At 47.3% G+C, this 20,166-nt stretch overlaps 1 long non-coding RNA gene across 2 annotated transcripts; it reads right to left on the bottom strand.

Annotated features, from left to right (window-relative positions):
• Nucleotides 1-13,155: 13,155 nt before the first annotated feature.
• LOC142761205 (uncharacterized) lies at nt 13,156-19,934 on the bottom strand. 2 transcript variants are annotated; one of them, XR_012883548.1, is made up of 3 exons: nt 19,841-19,934; nt 14,557-14,658; nt 13,156-13,727 (listed from the first exon to the last, which is right to left on the bottom strand). It is a non-coding gene; the product is annotated as an uncharacterized LOC142761205 (long non-coding RNA). The 2 variants fall into 2 exon arrangements; XR_012883549.1 differs by having other exon boundaries at nt 14,557-14,655; nt 19,841-19,933.
• Nucleotides 19,935-20,166: the final 232 nt, after the last annotated feature.

Below are 20,166 nucleotides of genomic sequence, written 5' to 3'. Positions count from 1 at the left end.
GAAGGAGCGGAATCCCCCTGTGGCTGAGGTTTCCGTTCCTGGATGGAGAGCTTGATGTCTCTGTCCAGTGACATCAGGGGCAACTCCTGAAGTGGAATCCCCATCCACAGCGTTGACGACACTGTGACCGGGGATTCCACTCCATGAGAAGCTCCTGACGTCTCTGTCCTTTTATTGACAGTGACGTCAGGGGCTTTGCCTGGAGCCAAATCACTGCGCCAGCAACCCTGTAGGCGGGGATTCCACTTCACGAGTTGCCCCTGATGTCACTGTCCATATAATCCCCGGCCACAGGGGGATTCCGCTCCTTCAGGGAGCTACAGTGGAGCTATGTACAGGAAGGGGGGGGGGGTGCTATATACAGGAAGGTGGGGTGGGGGGTGCCATCTACAGAGGCTGCAAAAAATCCCCTTCTCCTCCCATGCACTGCACGCTGTGAGGAGAGAAAGCATGGCCGTGGTTCAGAGGAATGTTGCGGCACCCTTGAAGTGTTCTCGCGGCACCCTGGTTGGGAACCACTGGCCTAGTAGATAGAAGAGCAGGGAGATAACATGGGGGTGCCGTCCAGGCGGGAGGCACCTGCACCCTCATGCCCGGTGTTGCCGCTAGTAGCCGCTTTGGCTGCTACAACGATAGTGACGCCACTGACCGAAGAAGCGACCGGACGGAAATGCAGCTGCTGATTCGCCAGGCCCGGGTGCTTCTGAAACACAAGCAGGGGAATGGAGACCTGTGCAATGGCACAGGTCGCACACCCATAAGGTCGGCCCTGAGCATGAATAGACCTAGAGGGGTTTCCTAGTTCCTGGTAACCCCCCTCTGAGAAGCTCATGAGAAAATAGAGCATAGAGACCTGACCTATATAAGTAATATAAGTATATTAAAAACCGCAGTTAAAAAAAAACTTGGTGTGAAAGAGGCCTAAAGGGCTTTTACACTCACATGCAGATCACTCGGAGAATATAGACATGTAGCCTTATCTTTTTTTGTATACACTACCGTTCAAAAGTTTGGGGTAACTCACGCTTATATTTATCAAATGAGTTGCAAAATGACTAGAAAATATAGTCAAGACATTGAGAAAGGTTAGAAATAATGATTTTTATTTGAAATAATAATTTTCTCCTTCAAACTTTGCTTTTGTCAAAGAATGCTCCATTTGCAGCAATTACAGCATTGCAGACCTTTGGCATTCTAGCTGTTAATTTGCTGATGTAATCGGGAGAAATTTCACCCCATGCTTCCAGGAGGCCCTCCCACAAGTTGGATTGGCTTGATGGGCACTTCTTGCGTACCATACGGTCAAGCTGCTCCCACAACAGCTCTATGGGGTTGAGATCTGGTGACTGCGCTGGCCACTCCATTACAGATAGAATACCAGCTGCCTGCTTCTTCCCTAAATAGTTCTTGCATAATTTGGAGGTGTGCTTTGGGTCATTGTCCTGTTGTAGGATGAAATTGGCTCCAATCAAGCGCTGTCCACAGGGTATGGCATGGCGTTGCAAAATGGAGTGATAGCCTTCCTTATTCAAAATCCCTTTTACCTTGTACAAATCTCCCACTTTACCAGCACCAAAGCAACCCCAGACAATCACATTACCTCCACCATGCTTGACAGATGGCATCAGGCACTCTTCCAGCATCTTTTCAGTTGTTCTGCGTGTCACAAATGTTCTTCTGTGTGATCCAAACACCTCAAACTTCGATTCGTCTGTCCATAACACTTTTTTCCAATCTTCCTTTGTCCAATGTCTGTGTGCTTTTGCCCATATTATTCTTTTCCTTTTATTAGCCAGTCTCAGATATGGCTTTTTCTTTGCCACTCTGCCCTGCAGGCCAGCATCCCGGAGTCGCCTCTTCACTGTAGACGTTGACACTGGCGTTTGTTTTGCGGGTACTATTTAATGAAGCTGCCAGTTGAGGACCTGTGAGGTGTCTATTTCTCAAACTAGAGACTCTAATGTACTTGTCTTGTTGCTCAGTTGTGCAGCGTGGCCTCCCACTTCTCTTTCTACTCTGGTTAGAGCCTGTGTGTGCTGTCCTCTGAAGGGAGTAGTACACACCGTTGTAGGAAATCTTCAGTTTCTTGGCAATTTCTCGCATGGAATAGCCTTCATTTCTAAGAACAAGAATAGACTGTCGAGTTTTACATGAAAGTTCTCTTTTTTTAGCCATTTTGAGAGTTTAATCGAACCCACAAATGTAATGCTTCAGATTCTCAACTAGCACAAAGGAAGATCAGTTTTATATCTCCTCTAAACAGCAAAATTGTTTACAGCGGTGCTAACATAATTGCACAAGGGTTTTCAAGTGTTTTCTAATCATCCATTAGCCTTCTAACACAGTTAGCAAACACAATGTACCATTAGAACACTGGAGTGATGGTTGCTGGAAATGGGTCTCTATACACCTATGTAGATATTGCATTAAAAACCAGACGTTTGCAGGTAGAATAGTCATTTACCACATTAACAATGTATAGAGTGTATTTCTGATTAATTTAATGTTATCTTCATTGAAAAAAACTGTGCTTTTCTTTCAAAAATAAGGAAATTTCTAAGTGACCCTAAACTTTCGAACGGTAGTGTATTTGTGTATATATATATATATATATATATATATATATATATATATATGTATGTGTGTATATATATATATACTTATATATGTATACTTACATATGTATATGTGTGTGTGTGTATATACTGTATATGTGTGTGTGTGTATGTAATATATATATATATATATAAAATGTGTGTGTATATATGTATATATATGTGTGTTTGTATATATATATATATATATATATGTGTGTATGTATAATGTGTGTGTGTGTATGTGTATACACACACACACACACACAAACACTGCATATTACATTACACACACGGAGGCCTCGTTTCATTTGTCTTATCCATCATTCATCTCTCCTTGACTTATTCTCCGCTCACCCTCCGTCTGCGCCCAAGGTCAGTACAGTCCTGTCATTCATTAGATGAAGCGATAAAACACAGGGGAAGGTCACGGTCACAGGATCTTGGGCTGTGAATAGAAACTCCATCATTTAAAGGGCCCCATCCACCCTATAGATAAACCGCACAGCACCTGGGCAATGTAGTGCGCAGGACCTGTAGGCGATGTGATATAATTTGCGGATTGCTGTAGAGAGGAGTTCAGAGCCCCCAAATCTTGCCGCCAATGTAATTTGGACTTGCAGTGATCCCAGGCTGAGGAGTCCACTGTACTGGGCATGTGCAGCGGTTGTGAAACTACGACTCCCAGCATGCCAGGGCCTTGCCACCTGGTGAGGTTATTAAAGGGGAACTCCACTCAATTTATGGCTGTGCATAAAATGTGTCTTCTCCACACTGAGTGCTCACCCTGTGTCCGCTGCCTCCTCTCCTATCAATCTCCATGCCTCCCTCTGTATATTTCCTGTCCTCAAGGTTACGCCTGTCTCTACATATACACCCAGCATCTCCTAAGGCCCCATCTACACGAACGTGCTTTTGCGGCCGCAATTCCCCCGAAAATCCACGGGAGAATTGCGGCCCCATTCATTTTTCTGGGGCAATGCACACGACCATAGTTTTTACGGTCTGTGCATGGCCCGGGAGCCCGCACCGCAGAAAGAACGGACCTGTCTTATTACGGCTGTCTTCTGCGATCCGGGCTCATTGAAAATAATGGCCGCGGCCATGTGCATGTCCCGCGATTTGCGGGCGGCTCGTGGCTGACAGTCCGCAGCCGGCCGACCCAAAATTCACGGCCGTGCATATGGCTACGGTCGTGTGCATGAGGCCTAAGTCTTCAGCTTCACTATGGTCCCTCTGCTGCTGCCGGCCCTCGTCGTCCTCTTCTTTCTATACTTAAGATGTTGCCACTCCAATTGTCGCCTGTCAGGACTCGACCAGAACCAGCGCCCTCCGCATCCCGCACCACTGCCATTTATCGGGAATCTGATGGATCTGGGGCGCAGTGATCTTCCTCGACATTTCATGCGCCTGGCCCAGAAATACGGCCCCATCTATCGTCTCAGCTTCTGGGGTCAAGGTATGTGAGGGTCCGGGGTTTTTTTGTGGTATTTTATTACTAAAACTGCTTTACTTCCAAAACTAGAAATAATAAAAATGACACTGGCACTAAAAAAGTGACGACCAGTGTGCCAAGCATTAGATGTGGTCACTTCTTTAAGGCGACTTGCACCGAGACCAGCACCCATTCTGCTGGAACAATGTAAATTGACGATTCACATGGTCATTACGAAGGACTCCTATGGTCAGCCATACAGCAGGCAATAGGTGGCTCAAAATGGTTTACAGCGGGTCTAGAAAATCTTTATTGGCACAACAAGGCAATGTGTTATGCGGCCCGAAAAAATACCCAAAATAGGCCGTGTGAACATACCCTTATAGCTCTTTAATATGTAGCTGCCTCTTTTTCAAAGGACCAAAAGGTAATTGGACAATTATCTCAATAGGCTATTTAATGGGCTGCATGGGCTATTCCCTCGTTATTCCATCACCAATTAAGCAGGTAAAGGGTCTGGAGTTGATTCCAGGTGTGGGATTTGCATTTGGAAGCTGTTGCTGTGAACCCACAACATGAGGTGAAAGGAGCTCTCAATGCAAGTGAAACCGACCATCGCTAGGCTGAAAAAAAATGAAGAAATCCATCAGAGAGAAGCACAAATGTCAGGAGTGGCCAAATCAACAGTTTGGTATATTCTTAAAAAAAAAAAGAAAAAAAAAGAGCGCACTGGTGATCTCAGGAACTCCAAAAGGCCTGGACGTCCACGTAAAACAAGAGTGGTGGATGATCGCAGAATCCTTTCCATGGTGAAGAAAACCCCTTCACAACATCTACCCAAGTGACGAACACTCTCCTGGAAGTAGGTGGATCAGTATCTAAGTCCACCATAAAGAGAAGACTTCATGAGAGCAAATACAGAGGGTTCACAAGGTGAAAACCATTAATCAGCCTCAGAAAGGCCAGATTAGACTTTACCAAACAACAAGTAAAGAAGCCGCCCAGTTCTGGAACAGCATGAAACTAAGATCAACCTGCACCAGAATGATGGGAGGAAGAAAGTATGGAGAAGGCTCGGAACGGCTCATGATCCAAAGCACACCACATCCTGTGTAATACAAGTATAGCATGGGTAGCAATGTGGTGGCATGGCGGGGGCAGTGTGGTGGCATGGGCATGCATGGCTGCCTGGCACTGGGTCACTAGTGTTTGTTGATGATGTGACTGAAGACAGAAGCGGCCGGATGAATTCTGAAGTGTTCAGGGATTTACTTTCTGCTCAGATTCAACCACATGCAGCAGGTGATTGGACGTTGCTTCACAGGACAGATGGACAATGACCCAAAACATTCTGCGAAAGCAACCCAGGAGTATATAAGGCAAAAAAGTGGAATATTCTGCAATGACCGAGTCACCAGATCTCAACGCGATCGAGCTGCATTTCTTTAGCTTAAAGGGAATGTGTCGCTAGAAAAATGTTTTTTTTTTTTTTTAGTTAAACTGTTAGTATATAAATGATTAAACATTGTTCGAATTTTTTAACATTTTTTCGCAAGTCAGGAAATATTATAAATTAGATTCTAATTTATAACATTTCCATGTGCTGGTCACTAGAGGGAGAAATTCCCAAAATTGCAGCATTGGCATGTGGTAAAGCAACCTCATTGCTTTATGCTGCAAAATTGGAGAAGACACACTCGCTTTAGCGTACTCAAACAATCCCCCCTCCTTTATCCTGGCTAGTGCCAGGAGAAAGGAGGGGGTTGAATGTTCAAACCTCCTACACTGTGTGTCGCCATTTTTTGAGCAAATGTACAGTGTAGGAGGATTAGATACAGTGGTAAATACACAGTATAACACGAACATACACAAACATAACTTACCTGCTCCTGCCGCCGCCGCTCCGTCCGCTCCTAGTCCTTGCTTCTGAACATATGGACGGAAGCCGCGACCGGAAGTAGTCATCTTACTGTCCGGCCGCGACTTCCGGTCCACATGAAAATGGCGCCGGATGTCGCTCGGCCGAAGACCTTCCTTTTGGACTGTGTGGGAGCGGCGCATGTGCCGTTCCCACACAGACGGCGTACACTATAGTGAATGGAACGGCTCCCGTTCGCATTCTCTATGGGGATGTATGTGCCGTATTCCATCTCTGTATGTGTCGTTAATCGACACATACAGAGATGAAAATAAAATGGCAGCCCACATAGTGAAGTGAAGTAAAAGTAATGGTAATAAAAAAGTACAACACAAAAACACAAATACATAAAATTTATTTTAATAACATACTAAAAGCAATAACATATAAAAAAAAATAAATCTGCGCGACACCTTCCCTTTAAAGATTAAAGGTTCTCTTTAATCTGTGTCAATATTGCAGGATGCGATCAGGTGGCCCTGTAAATATAGGAGGTGTCCATTTGCAATAGAAATGAATGGATGAGTATTTTTATCTGCAATTATGGTCCGTAATGGAGTGTGAGGTGTGTGCCAATATACAGAGCTTTACTAGCCTATTCTGCTGCCTTAAAGGGAATGTGTCGCGAATTAAACCTTTTTTTTTTTAAGTGTTGTTACTTATTGCTATTATATTTTTTAAGTTTTTTGCTGTATTTTTTTTTTTCTTCCATATGGTGGAAAGTATTAAAAATTAAATAATAATTTGACATGTTTTCCTATGTTGGCCACCAGGGGGAGAACTTCCCAGAATTACAGCAAGGTGAATAAGGCAAAGCAACCTGATTCACAGCTGCCGTAAATGTGGGAGGGAATCTCACCCCCCCCCCCTCCCACAAGCCAGGAAAAGGTGTCTTCAAATTGCTAAGCAGTGTCCGGCAGCCATTTTGGGTGTGATTCTGCATCTGGCAGAAGTTATAGGAAACACCAAAAGGCTAAGTGTATGTTCACACGCTTACTAAACAAAGGGAAAACCGCTCCTGATTTTCAGCCATTTTTTAATCTAACTCAAGTTTTTACGGCCGTTTTTGGAGCTGTTTTTCTATAAAGTCAATTAAAAACGGCTCCAAAAACGTCCCAAGAAGTGATGTACACTTCATTTTGGCGGGCATCTTTTTACGTGCCGGTTTTGGAAAACGACCACGTAAAAAACGCCCTGTCGGAACAGAACGCCGTATCTCCCATTGAAACCAATGGGCAGACGCTTGCAGGCGTCCTGCTTCCGATTTTTCAGCTGAAAACACTGCGTGTGAACATACCCTTAGAATGATGAAAGTGAAGAGAATGACTTTTCAGTTGACCGGTTCACACGCCGTGTATTTTTTGCACATTTTACGTGCCAAAAAGCACATTAAAAAAAATGCTTGATTACACTTGATTTTGCACAACTAGAGATTTATCGTTCGGGGGTCTGGGAAAGCTGGGTGACCACCATTACCCCCTCCTACTGGAGTGTGTTTGGGGATGTGACTAATGAACCTTTCACACTCCAGTAGGAGGGGTAATGGTGGTCACCCAGCTTTCCCAGACCCCTGAACGATAAATCTCTCTAGTTGTGCTGAGACTGAGAGGTTCATTAGTCACATTCCCAAACAGTCTCAGCACAACTAGAGAGATTTATCGTTCAGGGGTCTGGGAAAGCTGGGTGACCTCCATTACCCCTCCTACTGGAGTGTGAGAGGTTCATTAGTCACATCCCCAAACAGTCTCAGCACAACTAGAGAGATTTATCGTTCAGGGCTTTCCCAGTACAGTTGCATCATGTGTCCTTCATACAAGGGGGGGGGGGCCCGTCGGGGGTCACGAAAGCGGGGGTATGTGAGATAGAGAGTGGGACAGACAGAGACACACACCTTACCTGCAGTGCAGCTGGTCTTCAGCATGGCGCCTGCTATCTCCCTGCAAACAGCTGCTCTGCTGTGTGACTCTGACCTGCGTCTGCGCAGTACAGAGACAGAGAGCAGAGTCAATGGAACGGCTCCCGTTCATTGACTCCTATGCCCTGTAACTGCCGTATTCCATCTCTGTATGCGTCGTTAATCGACACATACAGAGATAAAAAAAAATGGCAGCCCCCATAGAGTAAAAGAAAGAAAAAAAAGAAAAAGAAAAAGTACAACACAAATAAATAAAATTTATTTTAATGACATACTAAAAGCAATATTATATAGAAAAAAATAATTTTGTGATCATCCTACCATATATCCAACTTTACAGGTGTTTAGAAAGGTGCGGAGTAGAGAGGGAATATCACAACTGTTATCACCCCTCACTCCGGTTTTGGGTAACCCGGAATTTGGCCCAGGTGTAAAGGATCAGCCAGGCACAGCTTCGGGGTTAACTTCCAGAGGTAATCAGTTTTCACCTGAGTCTATCTCTCTGAGACTGACTCCAGCTTCCACCACTCAGGCTGGCAGGCTTAGGAGTGGGAGAGCCTATCGCAGCCTGGCCAGACTCAGCTAGCTCCCGCCCTCTGTCTATTTATACCTGCCTTTCCTGTTCCTCCTTGCTTGTGATTCTTTCCGTGTGGTTTCCTGGCCCAGCTACAGCTCCGAACAATTTGATCCTGCTCCATTCTGACCCTGGCTTTCTGACGACTCTTCTGCTCTGCGTTTTGTATCTCGTGCTCTCCTGGTTTGACTTGGCTCGTTCACCACTCTGTTGCTCACGGTGTTGCCGTGGGCAACTGCCCCTTTCCCTTTGCTTTATATTCCCTTGTATGTTTGTCTTGTGCACTTACTGAGCGTAGGGACCGCCGCCCAGTTGTACCCCGTCGCCTAGGGCGGGTCGTTGCAAGTAGGCAGGGACAGAGTGGCGGGTAGATTAGGGCTCACTTGTCCGTTTCCCTACCCCTATCATTACACCAGGTCTGTCAGATCAGACCTTTAAGATATGGGTACAGCAGGGGCATTTTAGAGTAAGTCATTTTTATAGGGGCAATGCATGGCTGCGTGCAGGGTCGCCATCAGGAATTTCAGGGCCCCCTACAGCTAAATTTTCTGGGCCCCCCTACCGTGGCACCGCCTGTTAAAGGTACTCCGTCCAGCACTATATCATGCTACCCAGGGCCGCCATCAGGGGGGGTATTATGGGTACTGATGTGAGAGGCCCGGCCAAACCTAATTGAAAGGGGGGCCCGGCAACTGCCGCGACTTGCCTTTGGTAGAAAAAAAACAGGCCCCTGCAATGGGGCCCGTTTTTTTCACCAAAAGAATGTCGTGAGCTGCGGGCCCCCCTTTCAATTAGGTTTGGCCGGGTCTCTCACATCAGTACCCATAATACCCCCCCTGATGGCGGCCCTGGGTAGCATGGGGGTCGTCATGGGGGCCGGCAAACACTGCCGCCCGTGCGACCGATCGCGCGCACCCGCAAACTCCCGCGCATGCGCACCCGCGACTGCCTGGAACCGCGCATCGAATTTTGAGGCAGATTTTGACCTGCCCACACTATCTTGCCGCGTTTTTTGCCCGCGGCGATTGAGGACAGCAGACAAAAAACGTAGGGAAAAATGCATTTTCTGCCTCCCATTGATTTCGATGGGAGGTCAGAGGCGGAACCGCGGCAAGAAAGGACGTGCTGCTTTTTCTTTTTTCCGCGACTGGCTCCCATTGATTTCAGATTAAATCAATGGGAGGCGGTTTTGGAAGTTGTTTGGTGCTGATTCTGACGCAGTGTCCGAGTCAATATCAAGGCCCAAAAACTCTGAACTGGGCCTTATTGTTAGGGCTTATTCAGACGAACGTGTAATACATCCGTGCAACGTGCGTGATTTTCACGCGCCTCGCACGGACCTATCTAACTCTACGGGGCCGTGCAGACTGTCAGTGAGTTTCATGCAGCGTGTGTCCGTGTGTCCGCTGCGTAAAACTCATGACATGTCCTATATTTGTGCATTGTTCGCGCATCACGCACCCATTGAAGTCAATGGGTGCGTGAAAATCACGCCCAGCACTTCCGCAGCAGTATAAACTATGACTGAAAACAGAAAAGCACCACGTGCTACAAACATACAAACAGAGTGTCATAATGATGGCGGCTGCGCGAAAATCACGCAGCCACGCATCATACGCTGCTGCCACACGGAGCTGTTATGGACCTTTTGCATGCGCAAAATGCCACGTTTTTGCGCACGCAAAAAGCACACGCTCGTGTAAATCCGGCCTTAGGGTAGGAACACACTAGGCATGAACACTGCGGATTTTATGCAACACATTTTATTGTGGAAAATCCGCAGCGTATTACAGTCGCAGCAGAGTGGATGAGGTTTGAACAAATCTCATCCACACGCTGCAAAAATAATGGACCTGCAGTGCGGCTTTTGGCTTTTTAAGCCGCAGCATGTCAATTTATTCTGTAGAATCGCTGCTCCTCTGTTGCGGAAATGCTGCGGTTCTGCCGCAAAAATCACACATGAGAAAAAAAAAAGGCACTTTTTAAAATTATAAAAAAGTTTAGACTTGCCCCGGCCGTAGTCCTGGTGACGCGATCCTCTATTCTTAGCGCAGCCCGGCCTCCTGTCATGACGTTTCATCCCATGTGACTGCTGCAGCGGTCACATGGTCTACAGCGTCATCCCAGGAGGCGGGGCTACGTTCAGAAGAGAGAGATGCGTCACCAGGACTACGTCCGGGGCAAGTCTAAACTTTTTTTTCCCTGCAGGATTCCCGCAGCGGACAAGCCTCACGAAACCTGCGCCACTATTTGGTGCGGTTTTGCTGTCGGAAGTTTCCTTGTGCGCGCGATCGGTCGCGCGCGGGCGGTTTGACGGCCCCCCATGGGGAGGGGGCCCGCAGCAGCAGCAGCTCACGACATTCTTTTGGTGAAAAAAACGGGCCCCATTGCAAGGGCCCGTTTTTTCCTACCAAAAGAATGTCGCGGCAGTTGCCGGGCCCCCTTTCAGTTAGGTTTGGCCGGGCCCCTCACACCAGTACCCCTAATACCCCCTGATGGCGGCCCTGGCTGCGTGGAGAAGAGCTTTCCCAGCCAGAGGGTTATCCCGGACCCGTCCCAATGGCAGGCGTTACAATTGACTCATTACTTGTCAAGACTACCTACACCGGCTTCCTATGACCGAGCTCTATCTTCCTTTGAAACTTTGTGTTCTCAAACGGGGCATGTGAGACGGGCCCTGTCCAGTCTTTACTGCGTGCTGCTCACTCCTGCTGAGGATTTCATCCCACCATATATTACGAAATGGGAAAGAGATCTTCAGATTACTCTAAGGGTATGTTCACACGAGGGCGTCCGTTACGGCTGAAATTACGGGTATGTTTCAGCCTGAAAACATCCCCGTAATTTCAGCCGTACCGGCATGTGCAGGCGCTTGTACGCCGCGTCCATTACAGCCGTAATTAGCGCTGCTATTCATTGGAGTCAATGATTAACGGCTCCAATTACGGCCAAAGAAGTGACAGGTCACTTCTTTGACGCGGGCGTCTATTTACGCGCCGTCATTTGACAGCGGCGTGTAAATATACGCCTCGTGTGAACAGACAAACGTCTGCCCATTGCTTTCAATGGGCAGATGTTTGTCAGCGCTATTGAGGCGCTATTTTCAGACGTAATTCGGGGCAAAAACGCCCGAATTACGTCCGTAAATAGGCCGTGTGAACATACCCAAACACAAGAGCAAAGGGAAAAGATCATGCTCCTCACACATAAGGCGTCTATTAGTAACGCCTATCAGGAAACCAGTTTTAAAATACTATACCGTTGGTACAGAGTCCCACATGTGCTACATAAAATGTTCCCGGATGTTTCTCCTTTATGTTGGAGATGCGGCAGAGAAGAGGGAACGCTTTTACATATATTCTGGAGCTGTGAGAACCTTCGCACCTATTGGTCAGAGGTTCAAGATATCATTCTAGAGATCACAGGAATCTCGCTGGGAGATGATCCGGCATGGATTTTGCTGCACCACCACGATATACCTGTGGGGCGCTACAGGAAGATGTTAGTGAGACATTTGTTGAACCAGCTAAGGCTTGTATTCTGGGCGGTTGGAGATCCTCTGAGCCTCCTGTGACTAGACAATGGCTGGAGCGCATTCACGAAATTCGGAGAATGGAGGAGTTGCTCCATTCCGCACCCGAACGAGCAACGCAGTTTCAGAAAACCTGGTTCTATTGGTTTGACTTCTGCAAGTCGGACAGATACAAGAGGGCCATGGGTGAACTGATTAGTGGAGAACCAGGGAGCTCTTGAGTTCTCTCTGGTCTGTGATGTGCTGTGGGGGGGGGAGAGTGAGGGGAGAACATCTCCCCTTCTCCCTCTTAAGATTTTCCCTATACCCCCCCCCCTTCCTTTTGTCCTTCTACCCTGTCTACCCTTCGTTTACTTCCCTATTTGAATCAATCGTTACTAAGAATTGACTGAGATGTGGGTGATGGAGGGGCGGATGAGGGTGTAATGCTGGTATTCCTGTCTTGCTATACTAATGCTTGTAGTGTATTGATGGTACTATGTTGGGAGGACTTTGATTGCATATTTACTTATTGTTGTTGAAATATAGGTTGAAATGATCGGCCCTCATGGGCTTTTTCTGTACCCATGTCACCCCCTTTTTTTTTCTGTATCCCCATTTCTTTTCTTGAAAATAAAAAATGTGAAATATAAAAAACAAAAAAAACAAAGGAGGAAACCCAGCGTCTGGTGATGTCCATGGGTTCCAGACTTCAGGCCATCATTGCCTGCAAAGGATTCTCTACAAAGTATTAAAAAAAACATTTATGGTAATGTTAATTTGTCCAATCACTTTTGATCACCTGAAATGAGGAGGTTATGTAGAAAAATGGTGGCAATTCCAAAACTTTTCACAGGAGATTTTTGTTTAACCCCTTGAAATAAACCTGAAAGCTTCAACTTCAATTGCATCTCAGTTGTTTCATTTCAAATCCAATGTGGTGGCAGCAAAACCCAAATCATGAAGATTGTGTCACTGCCCAAATAATTCTGGACCCAACCCACACACCCACCCACACAGCAAACACTCTGAACAAGCATAGCTGCAGTGTAAAGAATGGGGGTGGGACAGAGCAAGAGTATTGAACTACAGCGAAGCTGGAGTCATTGATCATATCCAAGCCCTTATGAAGATTAGTCTAAAATGATGAAGATCAAAGTTATAATATACATTTTTTTTTATTTGAAAAAATTAACAAATCTTCACAGAATAAAAACAGGAAGCGGATCATAAACTCAGCAGAACAATTAGAAGGTCGGCCAGATCAGGTTTCATTAGCGGTTGTGTCCAGCGTCTTTGTTAGCGGTTTTGTCCAGCAGTGCCGCCTTGTGGTCATTTTCTGTGCTACATCCTGGACCCCTACAACCCATTACATAGCTGGACAGAAAAACGACTGCACTACCACCCTGCAAACTGCAGTGGCAGCCATATTGGTTGTAACAACTTTCCCATGAACAGATAAAACAAAGAAAAAACCTCCACTGTAACCAGTGTCAGGAGGGGGCGCTAAAGCCGGTTTACTCTTCCAAACTGGATCTTTTATGCAATGGTAAAACTTGTATTTCCCAATAGATTTTCTCCATTAATATAAAACTATTTACACGTGATCATTCTTCATCAAATCTTGAGAGATAAAACGGCAGCGTTATCACAGTTCATACGGGATGCCTCGGATTCTCCGTGCGAGCTGCATGTCCTTCACAAAGAGAGTGCCCCTATTGGCCTGGTGACTGAAGAGGTAAGAATCTTCAAAGAGACTCACGAGGAAGTCCTCAGCTGACTGTGGATACAGAAGAGCATTAGTCCCTCTTAAAGTGACAGCACTCCCGGTATAATTTACTACACAGCTCGAAGGACTGATCAGATTTCACTTTTATGAGCTGTTAGCTAGAGTGATGGTGTGGGGGGGGGGGTCTGGCCTCTGGAACTCCCACAATGCATCACAACCCCTAGAGTCAGTTCACACATTGCGTAAATACGGCGTATACCTGTATTATAATGCGGAAAAATCGGCAGCATAATACAGTAGCAGCAAAGTGGATGAGATAAAACACGTCTCATCCACACGCTGCATAAACGGAGTAGAAAAAAGGCTCAGAAATTGACGTCACAACATCGCGCCTGCCTGCGCGGAGCCGCTCACGGCAGAGTGCATAATTGGGCAAGGAGCAGTCAAACTTGACTATTTCCGTCGATCCCATAGGGAATGAATAGAGCGGTCGGACTGCAGGTTGGAAATTCTTAGATCCCTCATTTCATAATATATCTTCATGGGTGTGAGCTGTGTTCTCAGATTCCCTTCCCAGAGCCATATAGTAACGTGCTTCCTGCAACCACCACTAGGGGGAGACGATTGTGCACATGCATACAGCTCCTGTTGTGCCTATATAAATCAGTCCTCAGTTTGCTCCCCCTAGTGGCGGCCTTGTGCTACAGAAATTTCGGTAAGTAACAGATTTTTACCTGCATAGAAACGAACCCTCTAAGATATAAAGCTGAGAAACGGATTACAATCTAGTATTACACGACCCGAGGTTATCTGGAATTCATTTTTAAAATAAAATATATAATGAGAGTGATAAGATGATCAAGGTGCAACTTTCTCTTACTTGGCGGAGATTGAGGAGGAGCTGAAGGTTTCTTCTGCGGCTGCGCCGACTTCCTGCGGGACGAGCTTTTCTGGGGTGGTTTCATGATGATGTAAAACGCTGCTGAGAGTCATACAATCAGTTAAGCGGATAAGAGACGGTGACAATTCAGCAGAATCACAGGTGACGTAGGATAAACTGAGCGGTTTTATACTGACTGATGCCACCAATGCAAGTGACAAGAAAGTGATGACATTGACGGTGAAGATATGAGATTGCCGGATGTCAGTAATTAACGCACGCTGCATCAATGAATACAATAGATCCTCGTGGCATCAATTACCAGAACAGCGACATCAATGATCTATTTAATAATGCGGCAACAGAAGAGCTACCCGCAGCAGATCCCGCAAGCAATGGGCAGATGTTTGCAGACGTAATGGAGCCGTCTTTTCAGGCGTGATTCGAGGCGTAAAACACCTGAAAATAGGTCGTGTGCACAGAACCTTACAGAGAATCCGTAATCCAGACAAAGGTGGGAAATTTAAAACTGGAGCAAAGGAAAAGTGGAGCAGTCGTCATGGAAATGAAAGGCCGCAGCTGGAGGACGATGAGCTGCAACAATGCAGTACAAATATACAGAAATAAAACATCTAATAATCCATATGATCTCTAGACACGCAGCAGCGGAAATGTATAAAATCAACACACACGATAGACGAGGAGAAGAAACATTCAGTCGAGAGTGCAACTTTTCTTAGGACTCTCTGCTTTGTGCCGTTTCTCTGTTATTCCTCCTGGAAATGTAAGAATTGACAGCTGTGTGTTACCAGTTGGGGGTGTGTCCCTACACAAACTGACAACGTCCAATCAGTGCTGACAGAGAGACTGTAGGGACACGACCTTTGATGAGGAGAATGGCAACACCAAGTTATCTATTAATACATACATTTCTAGGAGGAACCACAGAGGAATGGCACAAGCCAGAGTTCTGAGAAAATACGCTCCAGAATAGTTATTTCATGGGGAATACAGGTATTTACTATAAGGGTATGTTCACACGCAGTGGTTTCAGACCTAATTCTGGCATTTTACGCCTCGAATTACGGCTGAAAAAACGCCCCTAATACGCCTACAAACATCTGCCCATTGCTTTCAATGGGAATTACGATGTTCTGTTCGCACGAGCCTTAAATTTACGTGTCGCTGTCAAAATACGGCGCGCAAAATGACGGCTCGTCAAAAGAAGTGCAGGACACTTTTTGGGACGTTTTTGGAGCCGTTTTCTCATAGACTCGTGAAAACAGCTCCAAAAACGGCTGTAAAAAACGCAGCGAAAAACGCGAGTGGTTAAAAAAACATCTGAAAATCAGGAGCTGTTTTCGCCTGAAAACAGCTCCGTATTTTCAGACGTTTTTGCTCACTGCGTGTGAACAGAGCCTTACAGACATGTCAGGAGAAGTGACGGCTCCTCTTTAATAATATTGTCTGTATCCTGTATAATTCATGAGGACGCACGTGCTGCCCGGCGTGATGTCAGCGTCACCGTATCTATCAATGATTATACACTAAACTCTAGAAAACTGCCAGATACACCAGGACGACTGTATACATCAGAGTTTCCCAACCTTTTCAGGCTCGAGGCACCCCAGGGAAAAAAAATAATTCTCAGGGCACCCCTACCAAAAATTGTTTACAAAACGACAAAAAATGGCGAAAAACAAGCAGTACACTCTTAGGTTATGTTCACACAACGTTTTTTTGTAAGGCAGAAACTAAAAGTCTGCCTCGAAATTCATTTACGAATTTTGAGGCAGGATTTTGAATTGACAGCGCTGTTTGACTTTTTTTTATTTATTTTTTTCCCACATTTTTTTTAAGCCGTTGAAGCGAATGCAAAAACCGCAGACAAAAAAGCACCAAACGAGCGCCGCAGGTTTTTTCTGCCTCCTATTAATTTCAATGAGAGGTCAGAGGCGGAAACCACTTGAAGACCGTCAGCCCCCCACTCACAGTAATAACCGTCAGCCCCCCACTCACAGTAATAACCGTCAGCCCCCCACTCACAGTAATGACCGTCAGCCCCCCACTCACAGTAATGACCGTCAGCCCCCCACTCCCAGTAATGACCGACAGCCCCCCACTCCCAGTAATGACCGTCAGCCCCCCACTCCCAGTAATGACCGTCAGCCCCCCACTCCCAGTAATGACCGTCAGCCCCCCACTCACAGTAATGACCGTCAGCCCCCCACTCCCAGTAATGACCGTCAGCCCCCCACTCCCAGTAATGACCGTCAGCCCCCCACTCCCAGTAATGACCGTCAGCCCCCCACTCACAGTAATGACCGTCAGCCCCCCACTCACAGTAATGACCGTCAGCCCCCCACTCACAGTAATGACCGTCAGCCCCCCACTCACAGTAATGACCGTCAGCCCCCCACTCCCAGTAATGACCGTCAGCCCCCCACTCCCAGTAATGACCGTCAGCCCCCCACTCACAGTAATGACCGTCAGCCCCCCACTCCCAGTAATGACCGTCAGCCCCCCACTCACAGTAATGACCGTCAGCACCCCACTCCCAGTAATGACCGTCAGCCCCCCACACACAGTACTGACCGTCAGCCCCCCCACTCCCAGTAATGACCGTCAGCCCCCGCACACACAGTAATGACCGTCAGCCCCCACTCCCAGTAATGACCGTCAGCCCCCCACACACAGTAATGACCGTCAGCCCCCCACACACAGTAATGACCGTCAGCCCCCCACTCACAGTAATGACCGTCAGCCCCCCCTCACAGTAATGACCGTCAGCCCCCGCACTCACAGTAATGACCGTCAGCCCCCCACTCACAGTAATGACCGTCAGCCCCCCACTCCCAGTAATGACCGTCAGCCCCCCACTCCCAGTAATGACCGTCAGCCCCCCACTCACAGTAATGACCGTCAGCCCCCCACTCACAGTAATGACCGTCAGCCCCCCACTCCCAGTAATGACCGTCAGCCCCCCACTCACAGTAATGACCGTCAGCCCCCCCACTCCCAGTAATGACCGTCAGCCCCCCACTCACAGTAATGACCGTCAGCCCCCCACACACAGTAATGACCGTCAGCCCCCCACACACAGTAATGACCGTCAGCCCCCCACTCACAGTAATGACCGTCAGCCCCCCACTCACAGTAATGACCGTCAGCCCCCCCACTCACAGTAATGACCGTCAGCCCCCCCACTCACAGTAATGACCGTCAGCCCCCCCACTCACAGTAATGACCGTCAGCCCCCCACTCACAGTAATGACCGTCAGCCCCCCACTCACAGTAATGACCGTCAGCCCCCCACTCACAGTAATGACCGTCAGCCCCCCCACTCCCAGTAATGACCGTCAGCCCCCCCACTCCCAGTAATGACGTCAGCCCCCCCACTCCCAGTAATGACGTCAGCCCCCCACTCCCAGTAATGACCGTCAGCCCCCCACTCCCAGTAATGACCGTCAGCCCCCCCACTCACAGTAATGACCGTCAGCCCCCCACTCACAGTAATGACCGTCAGACAGTAATGACCGTCAGCCCCCCCACTCCCTGTAATGACGTCAGCCCCCCCACTCCCAGTAATGACGTCAGCCCCCCACTCCCAGTAATGACCGTCAGCCCCCCACTCCCAGTAATGACCGTCAGCCCCCCACTCCCAGTAATGACCGTCAGCCCCCCACTCACATTATAATGACCCCTCAGTAAAGCCACCATCAGCCTCCGTCCCCCCAGTAAAATGACCATCAGCCCCCTCCAGTAAAGCCACCATCAGCCTCAGTCCCCCCGCCCCCCGATAAAATAACCATCTGCCCCTCTAGTAAAGGGACCATCACAGACAGAAAGTGTGATTACCCCTGGGGAAGGAATAAATAAGGAGGTATAAGAACAACAACTCCCCAGCATGTCCAGGATGTTATGTGATATCAGAGAAAGTTTACAGGAGGAGGTATAAGAGGAGAGGACTACAACTCCCAGCATGTCCAGACTTAGAATGGGTTATCAGAGGACATTATAGGGAGGAGGTATAAGAGAAGAGGACTACAACTCCCAGCATGTCCAGACTGTTATTATGGGATATCAGAGGACATTACAGGGAGGAGGTATAAGAGAAGAGAACTACAACTCCTAGCATGTCCAGGCTGTTATTATGGTATATCAGAGGACATTACAGGGAGGAGGTATAAGAGGAGAGAACTACAACTCCCAGCATGTCCAGACTGTTATTATGGGATATCAGAGGACATTACAGGGAGGAGGTATAAGAGAAGAGGACTACAACTCCCAGCATGTCCAGACTGTTATTATGGTATATCAGAGGACATTACAGGGAGGAGGTATAAGAGGAGAGAACTACAACTCCCAGCATGTCCAGACTGTTATTATGGGATATCAGAGAACATTACAGGGAGGAGGTATAAGAGGAGAGGACTACAACTCCCAGCATGTCCAGACTGTTATTATGGGATATCAGAGGAAATTACAGGGAGGAGGTATAAGAGGAGAGGACTACAACTCCTAGCATGTCCAGACTTAGTATGGGATATCAGAGGACATTACAGGGAGGAGGTATAAGAGGAGAGAACTACAACTCCTAGCATGTCCAGGCTGTTATTATGGGATATCAGAGGACATTACAGGGAGGAGGTATAAGAGGAGAGGACTACAACTCCCAGCATGTCCAGGACGTTATTATGGGATATCAGAGGACATTACAGGGAGGAGGTAGAAGAGGAGAGGACTACAACTCCCAGCATGTCCAGGACGTTATTATGGGATATCAGAGGACATTACAGGGAGGAGGTAGAAGAGGAGAGGACTACAACTCCCAGCATGTCCAGGACGTTATTATGGGATATCAGAGGACATTACAGGGAGGAGGTATAAGAGGAGAGAACTACAACTCCTAGCATGTCCAGGCTGTTATTATGGGATATCAGAGGACATTACAGGGAGGAGGTATAAGAGGAGAGGACTACAACTCCCAGCATGTCCAGGACGTTATTATGGGATATCAGAGGACATTACAGGGAGGAGGTATAAGAGGAGAGGACTACAACTCCTAGCATGTCCAGGACGTTATTATGGGATATCAGAGGACATTACAGGGAGGAGGTAGAAGAGGAGAGAACTACAACTCCCAGCATGTCCAGGCTGTTATTATGGGATATCAGAGGACATTACAGGGAGGAGGTATAAGAGGAGAGAACTACAACTAACCACATTCCCCTGGCTCCATTTCTCACACAACTGCTAAGAAAGTAAAGAAAACCGCACTTACCCTGCCCAGTGTTAATGGCTCCTCTCCCTCCGTCAGGCTTCTAGTGGGAAGCGGTGGGCGGTGCTTGTAACAGACGTCCGCGCGTCACGTCTGCTACAACGTCGGGGGCGGAGCTTGTAGCAAAAAATAAATAAAAAAAATGTAAAAAAAAAAAATTTTTTTATTTTTTTTTGCCGTGGATGAGCCGCGGCACCCCTGAACAGCTCTCGGCACCCCGGTTGGGAACCACTGGTATAGATTATATAATAGCCCCACAATATAAAAGCCAAGAAAAACCAAAAGGCTCCCGCACTGCGTTCTTCCAGGTTATGTATCGCCCCCTTGTG

This window comes from Rhinoderma darwinii, chromosome 4 (genome assembly GCF_050947455.1).
Source record: "Rhinoderma darwinii isolate aRhiDar2 chromosome 4, aRhiDar2.hap1, whole genome shotgun sequence".
Taxonomy (NCBI): Eukaryota; Metazoa; Chordata; class Amphibia; order Anura; family Rhinodermatidae; genus Rhinoderma; species Rhinoderma darwinii.
This window is presented reverse-complemented; position numbering and strand designations above follow the sequence as displayed.